This window comes from Carcharhinus amblyrhynchos, chromosome 25 (genome assembly GCF_965287045.1).
Source record: "Carcharhinus amblyrhynchos chromosome 25, sCarAmb.v2.hapA, whole genome shotgun sequence".
Taxonomy (NCBI): domain Eukaryota; kingdom Metazoa; phylum Chordata; class Chondrichthyes; order Carcharhiniformes; family Carcharhinidae; genus Carcharhinus; species Carcharhinus amblyrhynchos.
Window position 1 is genome coordinate 29,846,993 of NC_137348.1, and position 14,203 is coordinate 29,861,195.

Genomic DNA, 14,203 nt, shown 5'->3' on the forward strand with positions numbered 1-14,203 from the left:
ACCCACCCTCAGAACCTGCCTTGTAGGGAACGTAAACCTCTGCCCACTATGGGCAACTATGTGCTGCCCTATCCACATTAGCAATAGGGATCACATTTCAAAAGTACATAATGGTCTCCGATCATATACAGCAAGTCTTCCTTAACCTTTTAAAAAAAATTATCAGTGAATCATCTATTGCTTTGCACGTAATTAATCAGAAGAAATGGAATGTCGATTAGCTGTGAATAATAAATTGGATTTTGACAAATGGAATCACTTCCAATAATCAGGTTCCAGCACTGTCTCCTTCTCAGTAATTCTATTATTTTTTAAATGTTAACGTCTGCTGCATTTACCATTCAAAAGCAATGATATATTCTCAATGTCACTGAGAAAGCTATTCAAAATCACACTTATTCTGTTTGTGATGGAGATAGCAAAACCCAAATGAGAAGCTCAACAATTACGAGGAGATGGTCACTTCCTTTGATTTTTGTATCATCCACATTGTAAACATTGCAATTTCTTCCAGTTAGTGCCAGCTATTGACAGAAATACTGCAGGGAGATTTCCCTCTGGTTATTGGATGCTTTCGAGCTAGCATGAAAATCAATGTCAGTAACGTAGAAGGGGTTTCCCTCTAGTCCGTATCTGCTGCTACGTCGTAAACACATATTGGGAATAAAATTCCCTGGCAAATGTGTGCCTTTGGCATCGGAAACATGGACAGAATATTCTATCCTTGTTTCTAAGCAAACTTTTCAAAATGCATTTTGATTTCACTCGAGATAACAAGCAAAGGACATTCCCCCATTATGGATACTAGGCAGAAAAAGACATTTTTTTTGTGAACGTGTTTTATGCCAAAAAAAGGTCTTCCCCAAATATTGTCATTCTTCATATCATATTCAGAATATCACATTTAGAGTATAAAAGCAGGGAGGTCTTGCTGCAACTGTACAGGGCACCGGTGAGGCCGCAGCTGGAGTACTGTGTGCAGTTTTGGTCGCCGCACTTGCGCAAGGATATTTTGGCCTTGTGGGGGGGGTGGGGTGCAGAGAAGGTTCACTAGGCTGATACCGGAGATGAAGGGGTTGGACTATGAAGAGAGACTAAATAGACGGGGTCTGTACTCGTTGGAGTTTAGAAGGATGGGGGGGATCTTATAGAGACGTATAAGATAATGAAAGGGATGGATAGGGTAGAGGTAGAGAGGTTCTTCCCACTTAGAAAGGATAGCAGGACTAGAGGGCACAGCCTCAAGATAAGGGGAGGGCAGTTTAGATCAGAGTTGAGGAGGAACTTCTTCACTCAAAGGGTGGTGAATCTCTGGAATTCTCTGCCCGTTGAAGTGGTGGAGGCTACCTCGCTAAATATATTTAAGTCACGGGTAGATAGGTTTTTGGTAGGCAAGGGAATTAAAGGTTATGGGGAGAAAGTGGGAAAGTGGAACTGAGCCACTTCAGATCAGCCACGATTTTATTGAATGGTGCAGCAGGCTCGAAGGGCTAGATGGCTTACTCCTGCTCCTATTTCTTATGTTCTTATATTCAGCAATTTCTGTGCCGTTTTCAACTTATAAAGTTAATGGCCCAGCTTTTGTGGTGCAAGTAAAGGTGAGGCTCTCACTATAATCAGAGTAAAGAGCAAGTTCCAGCGTCCGTACATGCACAGTTAAACATAAAATGGCCTTTGAAGTCTATGGATTTGATGGACATTGTTGTGCTTATTCATCAGAAAGCCACTGAACATAAGAAAATATTAGAGTATATTTATTCCAAGGTAATTACATTTTTAAGGATACCTCTCACTGGCTCTGAAAAGTAGCTTTTACAAGTGTGGTGTCTCAGTCCTTCAGATTTTAATAATTCACAGTATCATACATTGCAGAAAAGACTCTTCAGCCCATCGAGTCTGAACCGACAAGCGAGAAACATCTGACCTCCCACCTCATCCTAGCCCATTGCCCTGAGTGTCATGACGTGCCAAGTGCTCATCCACTTTTTAAAAGATGTGAGGCAACCTGCCTCTACCATCCTCCCAGACAGCATATTCCAGACCATCACCACTCTCTGGATGAAAAGGTTTTTCCTCACATTCCCCCTAAACCCTCTGCCCCTCACCTTGAACCTATGTCCCCTTGTGACTGACCCTTCAACTAAGGGGAACAGCTGCTCCTTATCCATTTTGTCCATGTTCCTCAATCTTGTACACCTCGATCAGGTGACCCCTCAGTCTTCTCTGCTCCAACAAAAACAACCCAAGCCTATCCAACCTTTCTTCATAACTAAAATGTACCATACCAGGCAGCAGTTGGTGAATCATCTCTGCACCTTCTCAAGTACAATCACATCCTTCCTGTAATATGGTGACCAGAACCACACACGCTACTCCAGCTGTGGCCTCGCCAAAGTGCTATACAGCTCCAATATGAATTCCCTGTGCCTTGATTGATAAAGGCAAGTTGACGAAGATATTTAAAAAATAAAAAATGTATTTTTAACTTTTCCTTTCTGCTCAATTTTTCTTTCACTTTCATCTTCCTTTTAAACTCATCTTTCTTTCTCTTTATTTTGCTTTCTGTACATGATATTTGTCATTATGGTAACTTTTAAAGTTACTCTTCCTGTTTCAGTCTCCCAGGATGGATTTTTCAATTTAGTTAAGGATACTTGTGTTATTCTCATAAGGGACAGTGTTAAAAGCCCTCCCTTAGTCAAGTATGGAGTCAAGGGTGCAATCAATGCCCACTTAAGGGTATTATCCGAGTGCTGCTATGCAGGAGGCCCAAAAAGCAAACCCTGTTGGATTTGTTTACAGGCTGCCAAGGAGTGAGGTGGCACAGTAGTTAACACTGCTCCCTCACGGCACCAGGGACCCAGGTTCAATTCTGGCCGTGTCTGCCTGGGTTTCCTCCGGGTGCTCCGGTTTCCTCCCACAGTCTGAGAGATATGCTGATTAAGAGCTTTGGCCATGCTAAATTCTCCCTCAGTGTACCCGAACAGGTGCTGGAGTGTAGGATTTTCAAAATGACTTCATTGCAGTGTTAATGTAAGCCTACTTTGTGACACTAATAGATAAAAATAATACAATGAGAGAGAGAGAGTTTGGGCAAATACAAGTGCAATGAATGACAGGGACTGTTTGTTCACCATTGACTGCAGAATCCAGGTCAGAACATATAGCATAAAACTAGAATGTAAAAACTGTTAAAAAGACCTGAGTGTCTTTGTATTAGTTTGAAACAGCACAGAGGAGGACATTCAGCCTATCTTCCTTGTGCCATCCAATTAGCTCTATTCTTTTCCCATAGCCCTGCAAAATCTTTTGTTTTCATTTTAAGCATATATCCAATTCACTTTATAAAACTGCTTTTGAATCAGCTTCCACCATCATTTTATGCCAGGTGATTAATAACTTGTGCACAAAAATCTCATCTTCCCTTTCCTTTCACCAACTGCCTTAAAACAACATCCTCTGGCTAGCGACCCTCCTGACAGTGTGATTGGCACAGTGTTAGCTATGATAGAAAGTGGGGGCTGATGGCTTGTTGGGTAAGGACTGTGAAGGGCTCATCCAAAGTGGATCCATTGTGAAACAACTCACTAAGCTTAAACATGACACAGATCACCCAAGTGTGCTTTGCGCGTGTGCAGATAGCCATTGAACTGTGGCCTGCTGTCAGTCAACACTTTCAAGCCAGAACAGAGGAAAATAGACTTTCAGAAATGGTTACATTCGAATGGCTATCTGGAGCAGACTGGAATGCTATATATTAGTAATTAAGCCCTATAATTGCTGCAGGTACTACAGCTAGTGCTCATGTGTCGAAGATTGGAGTTAATATTTCATATTTGTGGAGTAATATTTTATTCAATGTAACAACATGTTGTTCTATGTTGTTATTAGCCAGTTGTGATTGGTATGAGAATGTTCAAATCTACAGGAATGAAAATCGCAGACAGAAAATCTCACCCAAAAAGTTCCAATCATCCGTGAAGAAGTGACCTTTTCCCCCCAAAAATACCATGTATTCCTAAAAAACTGAACATAAAAGTACATTGTAAAATATTTTAAACTTGAAAATTATGGGAAGTGGCATAAAATGCAACATCTCCATACCATGCGTTCCACTCCTTAGTGCCTCTATACCACTCTAATTCTCTAGATATTTACAAAACGCATTTCATGATAATGATTTAAAGCTTATGATGTGACAGGTAAGTATTTTAGATAAAACAACATGTTGCCCATTGGCACAGAAAATCTTTCTTAAGGCGAAAACACAGGGATGTCATGTTCAGGTGTGTACTCAGTGTATAATTGAACACTGCAGTCAGATTAAAACATACCTTGAAGTTTGTTATTACTTTGCTTTGCAATAATTACTTTTAGAAATCGTGCAACAGTCCAAATATTCCTGTTTAACCTGTTTCGACCTTGCATAGTTCTGACTTGGCGAATTGGAGCATATGGATTGAGTTGATACATGTTTTGAACAAAGCATTAAAAATAAATACAATGTTGAGCAAGAGACATTCAACTTTGTATTGTTACTTGCTTCCTGTAATCATGCAAAGAACATGTTTTTTAATATAGTTTTTCCACATCATTTCTAAAGCTCAAAACACTCCCACGTACAATCAATCGCCTAAAACCATTGGTGTAGAAATTTGTTGGCATTATATTCATTTTCCACATCTAAAATGAAGTGTCCTCAAGGGCAGGTTATACATTCATCATTCACCTGAGCCACGATCTTTGCCTGACCCTCATGGCCATCATATCTTTCTTCACAAGGGGGAGCTGGCTCCGTTTTTCTGGAGTCAGGTTTCAGGTGTAGATTGTGCGTGACCTCCTTCTGCAAGGAAGGGAGTGCATTTGTGACATCTTTGTGAGGTGTTAGAGAATTATATATTGGATATAAATATTGGATGCAGACTTATTCCACATTGCAGTCAAATCATCAGACCAAGTGGGGTGATCTGCGAAGCATGGGGAAGTAAAAGTTGCCATAGTGGCGAGTATGTGAATGAGTAGTAGAGGAATTGCAGTGATTATAACGGTGCGAAGGAAGTAGGAGAGAGTACTTAGGCTGGAAGTGGTAGAGACGTGAGCAGTGAATGAGAGTGAGCAGCATTCTTTCCCTGACAAGTCTGGTGAGGTCAATGAACTTCTTTCAGACAGTGCAGCCTGAGGCTGCTGTTACTCGTAGCGACACTCGGGCCAAGAAATCAGCTGCCGAGAACTCCAAGAAACTGCAAAGGGTCATGAATGAAGCCCAATCCATCACTCAAACCAGCTTCCCAACCATTGACATTGTCTACTCTGCCCGCTGCCTCGATAAAGCAGCCAGCCTAATTAAGGACCCCACGCACCCCAGACATACTGTCTTCCACCTTCTTCTGTCAGGAAAAAGATACAAAAGTCCGAGGATATGTCACAATCGACTCGAGAACAGCTTCTTCCCTGCTGCCATTAGACTTTGAACGGACCTACCTCACTCTAAGTTGATCTTTCTCTATCCCCTAGCTATGACTGTAACACTATATTTCTGCTGTAATTGGTGGCAGGGCTGTTCTCTGGTGGATGTGCTGCTCCCTAGACCAACCCCTCATCCTTCCAGCCCTCCCCGGAGTGAACAAGATCACTCTACTCCAATCCATCATATACTGTAGGGGAGGACATGCCCCTGTCTACATCAATGGTGAAGAAGTAAAAATGGTTAAGAGCTTCAAGTTTTTAGGCGTACACATCACCAACACCATGCCCTAATCCCTCCATACTGACACTATAGTTAAGAAAGCCCACCAACACCTCTATTTTCTCAGAAGACTAAGGAAATTTGGTATGTCAGCTGTGACTCTCACCAACTTTTACAGACGCACCATAGAAAGAATTCTTTCTGGTTGTATCACAGGTTGGTATGGCTCCTGCTCTGCCCAAGACCATAAGAAACTACTAAGGGTTGTAAATGTAATCCAGTCCATCAAGCAAACCAGCATCCCATCCAATTGACTCTGTCTACGCTTCCTGCTGCCTTGGAAAAGCAGCCAGCATAATCAAGGACCCCACATAGCCTGGGCATTCTCTCTTCCACCTTCGTCGTTGGGGAAAAGTCTGAGGTCGCATACCAACCGACTCAAAAACAGTTTCTTCCCGGCTGCCATCAGACTTCTGAATGGAGCTATTTTGCATTAACTTGATCTTTCTTTACACCCTAGCTATGAATGTTACACTACATCCTGCACTCTACTCTTTCCTTCTCTACACATGGTATGCTTTGTCTGTATAGCGTGCAAGAAACACTGTGTACCAATACACGTGACAAGAAGAAATCAAATCAATTCAAATCACCAATCAGGCTTTCCAGCATGGCAGCAAAAAAACTGAGTGCCCTCCACAGTCCTCTTCTAATCAACCTGACAAGTTTGTCTGTTATTTACAGCCACCCTGTTTAAGAGGAACTGGCTGTCTATAAGCCGGCATCATATCTATAAGTAATTAGCTGCCTTCTCAAGCAAGCATGATATCACTGGATGCCTGAATCAACTTACTAAATTTCAACACAAAGTTAATGTAATGCCCCGGATAGGCACAAACCATGTGCACCCACCCAAAAAGCTCATTTTCCAATATGCTCATGTTTCTCAGCTAATGACTGTTGAGGGAAAATTTTGTAGCTGTTATGCAAACTGAAATGTCCAAAAAAACGGGAGAGGACAACAACAATCAGTGTTGTGCTTTAAAGCATAAATGTTGGCTAGAAAATGGCAGAACATCCTGCTCTTTTTCAGAGGTGGCACAGTGGTTAGCACTGCTGCCTCACAGCGCCAGGCACACAAATTCGATTTTAGGCTCGGGTGACCGTCTGTGTGGAGTCTGCACATTCTCCCCGTGTCTGCATGGGTTTCCTCTGGGTGCTCTGCTTTCCTCTCACATTCAAAGATGTGCAGGTTAGGTTGATTGGTCATACTAAATTATCCCTTACTGTCAGGGGGATTAACAGGGTAAATGCGTGGGGTTATGTGGATAAGGCCTGGTGGGATTGCTGTCAGTGCAGGCTGCATTGGCAAATGGCCTCTTTCAGCACTGAAAGGATTCTATGCTTCAATGATTCTGAATATTCAAGAACTAGTGAGCAGACCCTTGTTTTAATGTTGCTTCAGGAAAGTGGCATGTTCAACACTGCTGTAGTTTGAAGGTTTAAGTTTATTTTTTAGTGTCACAATTAGGCTTACATTAACACTGCAATGAAGTTACTGTGAAAATCCCCTAGCCGCCATACTCCAGCACCTGTTCAGGCACGCTGAGGGAGAATTTAGCATGGCCAATGCACCTAACCAGCATGTCTTTCGGACTGTACGAGGCAACCGGAGCATCCACAGGAAACCCATGTAGACATGGGGAGAATGTGCAGTGACCCAAGCCGGGAATCAGACCAGAGTCTCTGCTGCTGTAACACAGCTGTACTAACCACCATTCCACTGTGCAGTTCTTCGAAGCGCACCGAGGCATCAGTCTGGATCATGTGCTCAAATCCTTGCATGGGACTTGCATCACTTCATGGCCTTTTGGCTAAGATCAAGCATCAGATCAAGCCCAGGATGGAATGCTTGTTTTGTCTTGTCCGCTTGGATCTTGTTTGCCTCTCATGTGGGAACCATGAATTGGATTCAATTTGAAGTTGAATTTTGGAGCAAGCAAGGAGATGGATTTGGGTTTGGCTGGCCCATTCTGAGGATTGGCTCCATAACTTGAAAGGTGGAGTTTTAAAAAAATAAAAACAAATCCTCACATGGGACTGAACACAAAGCTTTTCCTGACTCAGAAAAGGAAATACTGACATATGTATAAAACAAAATTTATGTTTCCTGGTTAATGCTGAAGTATGTCACAAGAATTCTTCCCCTACAGGCTTTGAAATTTCAAAATCTGGCACCATCGACCTGTTACGATTTTGATATATCTCTTCTTCTGACCTGTTTTTCTCAATCTGGATGGCTTTTTCTTTGACAAAAGGCATTAGTGTTGGAAAACATTCGATTGTTGAGCGGGGAGCAACCAAACGGAGTCAATACATTTTTCCAATGAGATAACTGAGTAATTCCAGAGTTCCATAATGATTAAAAGGGTGGCACCTTCTGAGACACCTGTGAGGGCATGAAGTCTGAGTCCTATTCCCAATAATGGCAGAGGAAGCCAGGTTTCCAGCAAGAAATTTAAATGACTCATTTTTTTATTCATCACATTAATACAAACATTGTTACAACGCTAAGACAAAGCTTTGTTTAAAAAAAAGTAAAGTATACTGATTAATCACAAGTAAGGCTTGCGTGAACATTGCAATGAAGTTACTGTGAAATTCCCATAGTCGTCACACTCCAGCGCCTGTTTGGGTCAATGCACCTAACCAGCACATCTTTCAGATTGTGGGAGGAAACTGGAGCACCTGGAGGAAACCCACACAGAGACGGGAAGAATATGCAGACTCCACACAGACAGTGACCCAAGCCGGGAATTGAACCCAGGTCGCTAGAGCTGTGAAACAGCAGTGCTAACCACTGTGCTTCCAGTGATCCGATCTACGTTGACCTCAAATATGGGCTGGGTTTTTGTGGAGATTAGGAGAAAATTGGCAGAAGGGGCTATGATCAAAGGTCTTGCCCCAATTTTTGGCAGATCCCAAACTGGAAAATGGGGTAGGCATGAAGTGCACAGGAACGAATCATGAATTGGCTGGGTGATGTAAAACCAACATATAGCACAAAGATTTGATTTTTAGTCTCAACTTGCAGTGTCTGTTCCATGACATTATGATGAGGGCTTAAATGTTCATGAAGGGCAGATAAAGTACGTAGAACTGTCAAGCTGTCAAATATTTAAATCCTCTGTCCTTCAAACTTTGGGGAAAGACTGCCCGCCTGTGTCTGAGACGGTGAAAAATCAATTCTAGCGGTTTTAATAGCTGTTTTCTGATACCCCTATGGGCTGTTATAATAGCATTATTGCTGCTTGAATGCTTGTACAACCTATCATTATCTCAGCTGGGGCTGTAAATTCACAGTTTGACAGCACTGAGAGATTATTAAAAGTCTTTGATGTGGAGCTATGCATACAAATGCTTTTCTAAATAAGAAAGTAAGTACTTGAAGGGGTTTAAAAGTATTGTAAGTGATTTTGTGAATTGGAGTGTTTTTTTAATATAGTGAAGTCTGCAAAAGATACTTAGAACTTTATTTCCTCTCAGCATGGCTCCCGAGGTCTCCCCATGGTGAATGCTAGTTAAGTTGGCATGGAGGGTGTAAAGGCAAATCATGATGAGTAGAGAGACATGAGTTGGTATGAGTGGAATTAAGTTGGCATAGGGGTTTCAAGGGGCCATGGGGATAATTGGAGGGGCATGGGGAGGTGCAAGAGGAACCATTGGGCTGGGTAGAAGTACACGGGCTGACATGGAGGCATGGGTTGACATGAGTTGATATGGGTGGGGCAAAAGAAATGGATAGGAGTGAGGGGATCTGAGGAGTGAGGGCTAGAGTGCTTAATATTTAACAAAGTCCCAGTGAAACGAAGCAGGTATTTTAACCAACCCACCTCAATACTTCTTGGTCCCTGAGGCCACATCTGATCCAACGGTGGCATGCCAACATATTAAAAGATGTGCATTAAAAAGCACCTTCCACAACTTCATGACATCGCCAACATACTTTACAACCAATTCAATCCCTTTGAAGGTGAATCATTGCTGTAATGTGAGACATGTGGCAGCCAATTAGTGCATAGCACAATCCCACAAAAGAAGATGTGATAATGACCGGCTAATCAAATCAAATAAAGCAAGAATGTAACTACAAATAACAGCAAACCTTTCTCAGCTAGCATGCAATCATGAGTCAAATTGCTTTGCAAAGACTATGGGCCGGATCTTCATCACCGAGGTGGGTAGCAGGAGATTGGAAAATCCCCAACTTGTCCCGGCTTGCTGGGGAGAAAGTGGCTGCCAAGATGGGATCTTCACCGCCAGAGTGTTGAGAGATAGCAGGGGGAGGGGACGGGGGAGGGGGAGGTCAGTGAGGGGGTTATGGAGGTGAGTGGCTAGTCGTGGCTGCATCGGATCAGCTGAACTGGGAAAGAGGTTGGAGGGGGACACAGGAGCTGTCGATTACGGAGATGGGCTGTTTCAAAAGTTTGCCTCAGTGCTTTGGGACTTTGTCCCCGTTAAAACAAAACTAAAAAGGCCCTTTAGCCCCCACCCCTCACCATCCCCACACTGCATCAATGCCACCTCCTCATGCCACTTACATTTTACTTGAGTAAACCATTCAGCTAATTGAACCTGCTCCATTATTCTGTATGATCGTGGCTGATTGACATTTCAATGCCTTTTGCACGTACCATCCCCACAACATTTTATACCATTGTTAATCAGAAACCTATGAATCTCTACCTTAAACACGCTGAGTGACTGAACTGGGCAGCATGGTGGCACAGTGGTTAGCACTGCTGTCTCATAGTAACAGGGATCTGGGTTAGATTCCCGGTTTGGGTCACTGTCTATGTGGAATTTGCACATTCTCCCCGTGTCTGCATGGGTTCCCTCCGGGTGCTCCAGTTTCCTTTCACAGTCCGTGCTGGTTAGGTGCATTGGCCGTGCTAAATTCTCCCTCAGTGTACTGAACAGGCGCCAAAGTGTGGTGACCAGGCATTTTCACAGTAACTTCATTGCAGTGTTAATGCAAGCCTACTTGTGACACTAGTAAATAAACGTTAAATTTTACCACAGCCCTCTGGAGTACAGAATTCCAAAGGTTCACAACCATCTGTTTAAAGGAATTTCTTCTCATCTATGTTCTAGGTGGCATCCCCCTTATTTTATCATTGTGCCCTCTGGTCCTAGACTCCCTATGAAGGGAAACATCTAACTTCCAGCTACCCTGTCTGCTCCTTTAAGTATTTTGTAGGTTTCAGTGATATTACCTCTCAGTATACAGGCCCAGTTCCAATCTCTCTTCACAAGACTGTCCTGCCATCCCCAGAACGGGTCTAGTGAGCCCTTGTTGCACTTCCTTTATATCATTTCGAACTAATTATGCCAGACTATTCCCTTTTACCCAACCCTCATGGTCCGTCATGCCCCCACATGCCAAGTTATGGCACTTCCAATGCCACTGGCCCACTCTACACTGCATAGAAACAAACAATGAACCATATAGTGAGCATAAGATGCATTAAAAACAAAAGATTTGAAACAAAGTAATTTATTCACTTTCCACGGTGTTAAAAGAAAAGTCTACGGGGCAAAAAATGTCATTAGCCTAACCCTTTAATTGATAGCAGAAACTGAAGCACTTGAAAGCACTGAACCATATGTAAATAAACATTGTGGAATTGATAACAGAGCTCAGAGAACCAGAGTTGTTAATCGAGCATTGGTTCCTCTAGGGTTTAAGTTTCTCAACAAGGGTAATGGATTTCCGGACTCTCAGTCCTACATACATAATGAGGTATAGCTTGCTAAGGGGGTTGTGAATAGGGTGATGAGGGCAGGGGTGGACAGGGTATGGGATGCTTACCTTAGTATGGAGCCATGAGGTGGACCTTTTGAGTTTACCTTTTAAAAGGTCCCCTCATGCACAGTAGGGTTCATAACTCCTCTGAGGTTGTGAAATACACCTCTTTATAAACCTGGCCAGACTCCATTTAAATTGTGGAGGAGTAGGAGATGTCAATCACTACAGTGGAGCTGGCCAAATCAGGAATGTAGGGTGTGGGCTTTTGAAACAAGTCAGCTCAGCGCTCTTTAAAGGTTCTTGTGGAAATCCGACAGCCCAGGAACAGAATCCTGGAATCGGGCCAACCCATCATTTGCAAAGAGTTCCAACTGAGTGAAAATCCAGCTTTTTTTACACCTACCTAGTTCACTGTGCAGGCGCAATACAATTTTAATTTTAATTAACAAAAAGAGAGGAAATTTGGCATGTCAGCTACAACTCTCACCAACGTTTACAGATGCACCGTAGAAGGCATTCTTTCTGGTTGTATCGCAGCTTGGTATGCCTCCTGCTCTGCCCAAGAACGCAAGAAACTACAAAGGTCATGAACGAAGCCCAGTCCATCACGCAAACCAGCCGACCACCCATTGATTCCATCTGCACTTACCGCCACCTCAGAAAAGCAACCAGCATAATGAAAGACCCCACACCTTGGACATACCCTGTTCCACCTGCTTCCATTGGGAAAAAGATACAAAAGATACAAAAGTCTGAGGTCACATACTCAAGAATATCTTTTTTCCTGCTACCATCAGATTTTTGAATGGACCTATCTCACATCAAGTTGATCTTTCTCTACACGCTAGCTATAACTGCAACACTACATTCTGCACTCTCTCATTTCCTTCTCTATGAACAGTATGTTTTGTCCCTATAGCGCGCAAGAAACAATATTTTTCACCGTATACTAATATATGTGACAATAATAAATCAACATCAAATCAGAAGATGCTGGAAAACCTCAGCAAGTCTGACTGCATCTGTGGAGAGAGAACAGAGCCAATGTTTCTAGTTTGGATGGCCCATTGTCATTATTTTTCATTAAAATCCTTTTTATCTTCTTTCCTCATTACCCCACCATGCAGAAATGTTTATAAATCTGACAGCAGGCTGAGAGAAACCTCCTGGCCTCAAGGAACATCCACGATCTCTTCCAGGCCTAGGCACTAGGGGGTTCAGGTAATTTCATGGATTTTAGACAGGTCCTTACAAAATCGGGGGTGGGGGGGGTAGTCACGGTGGCAGGGTTGTTGGTGGTGTAGTGAGCAAAAAGCTGTAATCTCAGGATTCCCTTTAGAACCGAGATGAGGAGGAATTTCTTCAGCCAGAAGGTGTGGAACGCATCGCCACTGAAGGTTGTGGAGGCCAGGTCATTGAGTGTACTTAAGACAGAGGTAAATAGATTCTTGACTGGTAAGGGATCAAAGGTTACAGGGAAAAAAAACCAGGAGAATGGGCTTTAGAAACTTATCAGCCATGATTGAATGGCGGAGAAGGCTCGACGGGCTGAACGGTCTCATTACGCTCCTATAGCTTGTGGTCTTACAACAATTAGAGGGAGAAATCCTTTCTCCATGGCTGCACCATGGAGCCTTGTTCCCAGAGTGGTACAACCTGTGCCCGATGTCACTCGTTGATATCAATAAAGAATGCCCTCTAGTGGTCTGCAGTGCTGCCTATCACAAGGGAATCCAGCTAAGTTTGCGTTGAAGCAATGCTACAAGACCAAATTTCTCTCCCTTAACATCATCAAAACTAAGTCAGAAATTGTTCATGCTAGTCTTGGAAATATATTTTCTTAACAAAAACAAAACAATATGAACAACTTTTATATTTATTAGATAAAAAAATCCCAATGCCCCTCACAGGAACATTTTCAAACATAGTATGACGTTGGAAGGAGATATTAGGTTAGTTGACCAAAAGCTTGGCCAAGGAGAATGTTTTTGAAGAGAGTTTTCAATAGAATCCCTACAGTGCAGAAGATGGCCATTTGGCCCATCAAACCTGCACCAACAACAATCCCATCCAGGCCCTATCACTGCAGCCCCACTTATTTCCCCTGCTAGTCCCCCTGACACTAAGGAGCAATTTAGCATGGCCAATCAACCTAACCTGCACATCTTTCGACTGTGGGAGGAAACCGGAGCATTCGGAGGAAACCCACGCAGACATGGGGAAAATGTGGGAACTCCACACAGTCACCTGAGGCCAGAATTGAACTGGGTCCTTGGCGCTGTGAGGCAGCAGTGCTAATCACTGTGCCACTGTCCAGATCTGGCAGAAATTACACGTTGGAGTGATAACACAGCTAATGTTTAGGATGATTTCTCTCTGTTTTGCACTAAGGAGAAACATAGAAACAGGTAACAGGAATAGGCTATTTAAACCTTCGAGACTGCTCTGCCATTCATTTTGATTATGGCTAATCATCAAATTCAGTATCTCGATCTCCCCCCACCCCCATCTCCCTTGCTCTCGTTAGCCCCCAGAGCTATATCTAATTCCTTCTCAAAATCAGGTGACATGTTGGCTTCAATTACTTTCTTTGGGAAAATTATTTCTGAATCTGCCCTGTCTATTCCTGTGAGAATTTCATAAGTTTTATGAGATCCCGTCTCACTCTTCTAAGCTCCAGTGAATATAATCCTAACCAATTTAGTCTC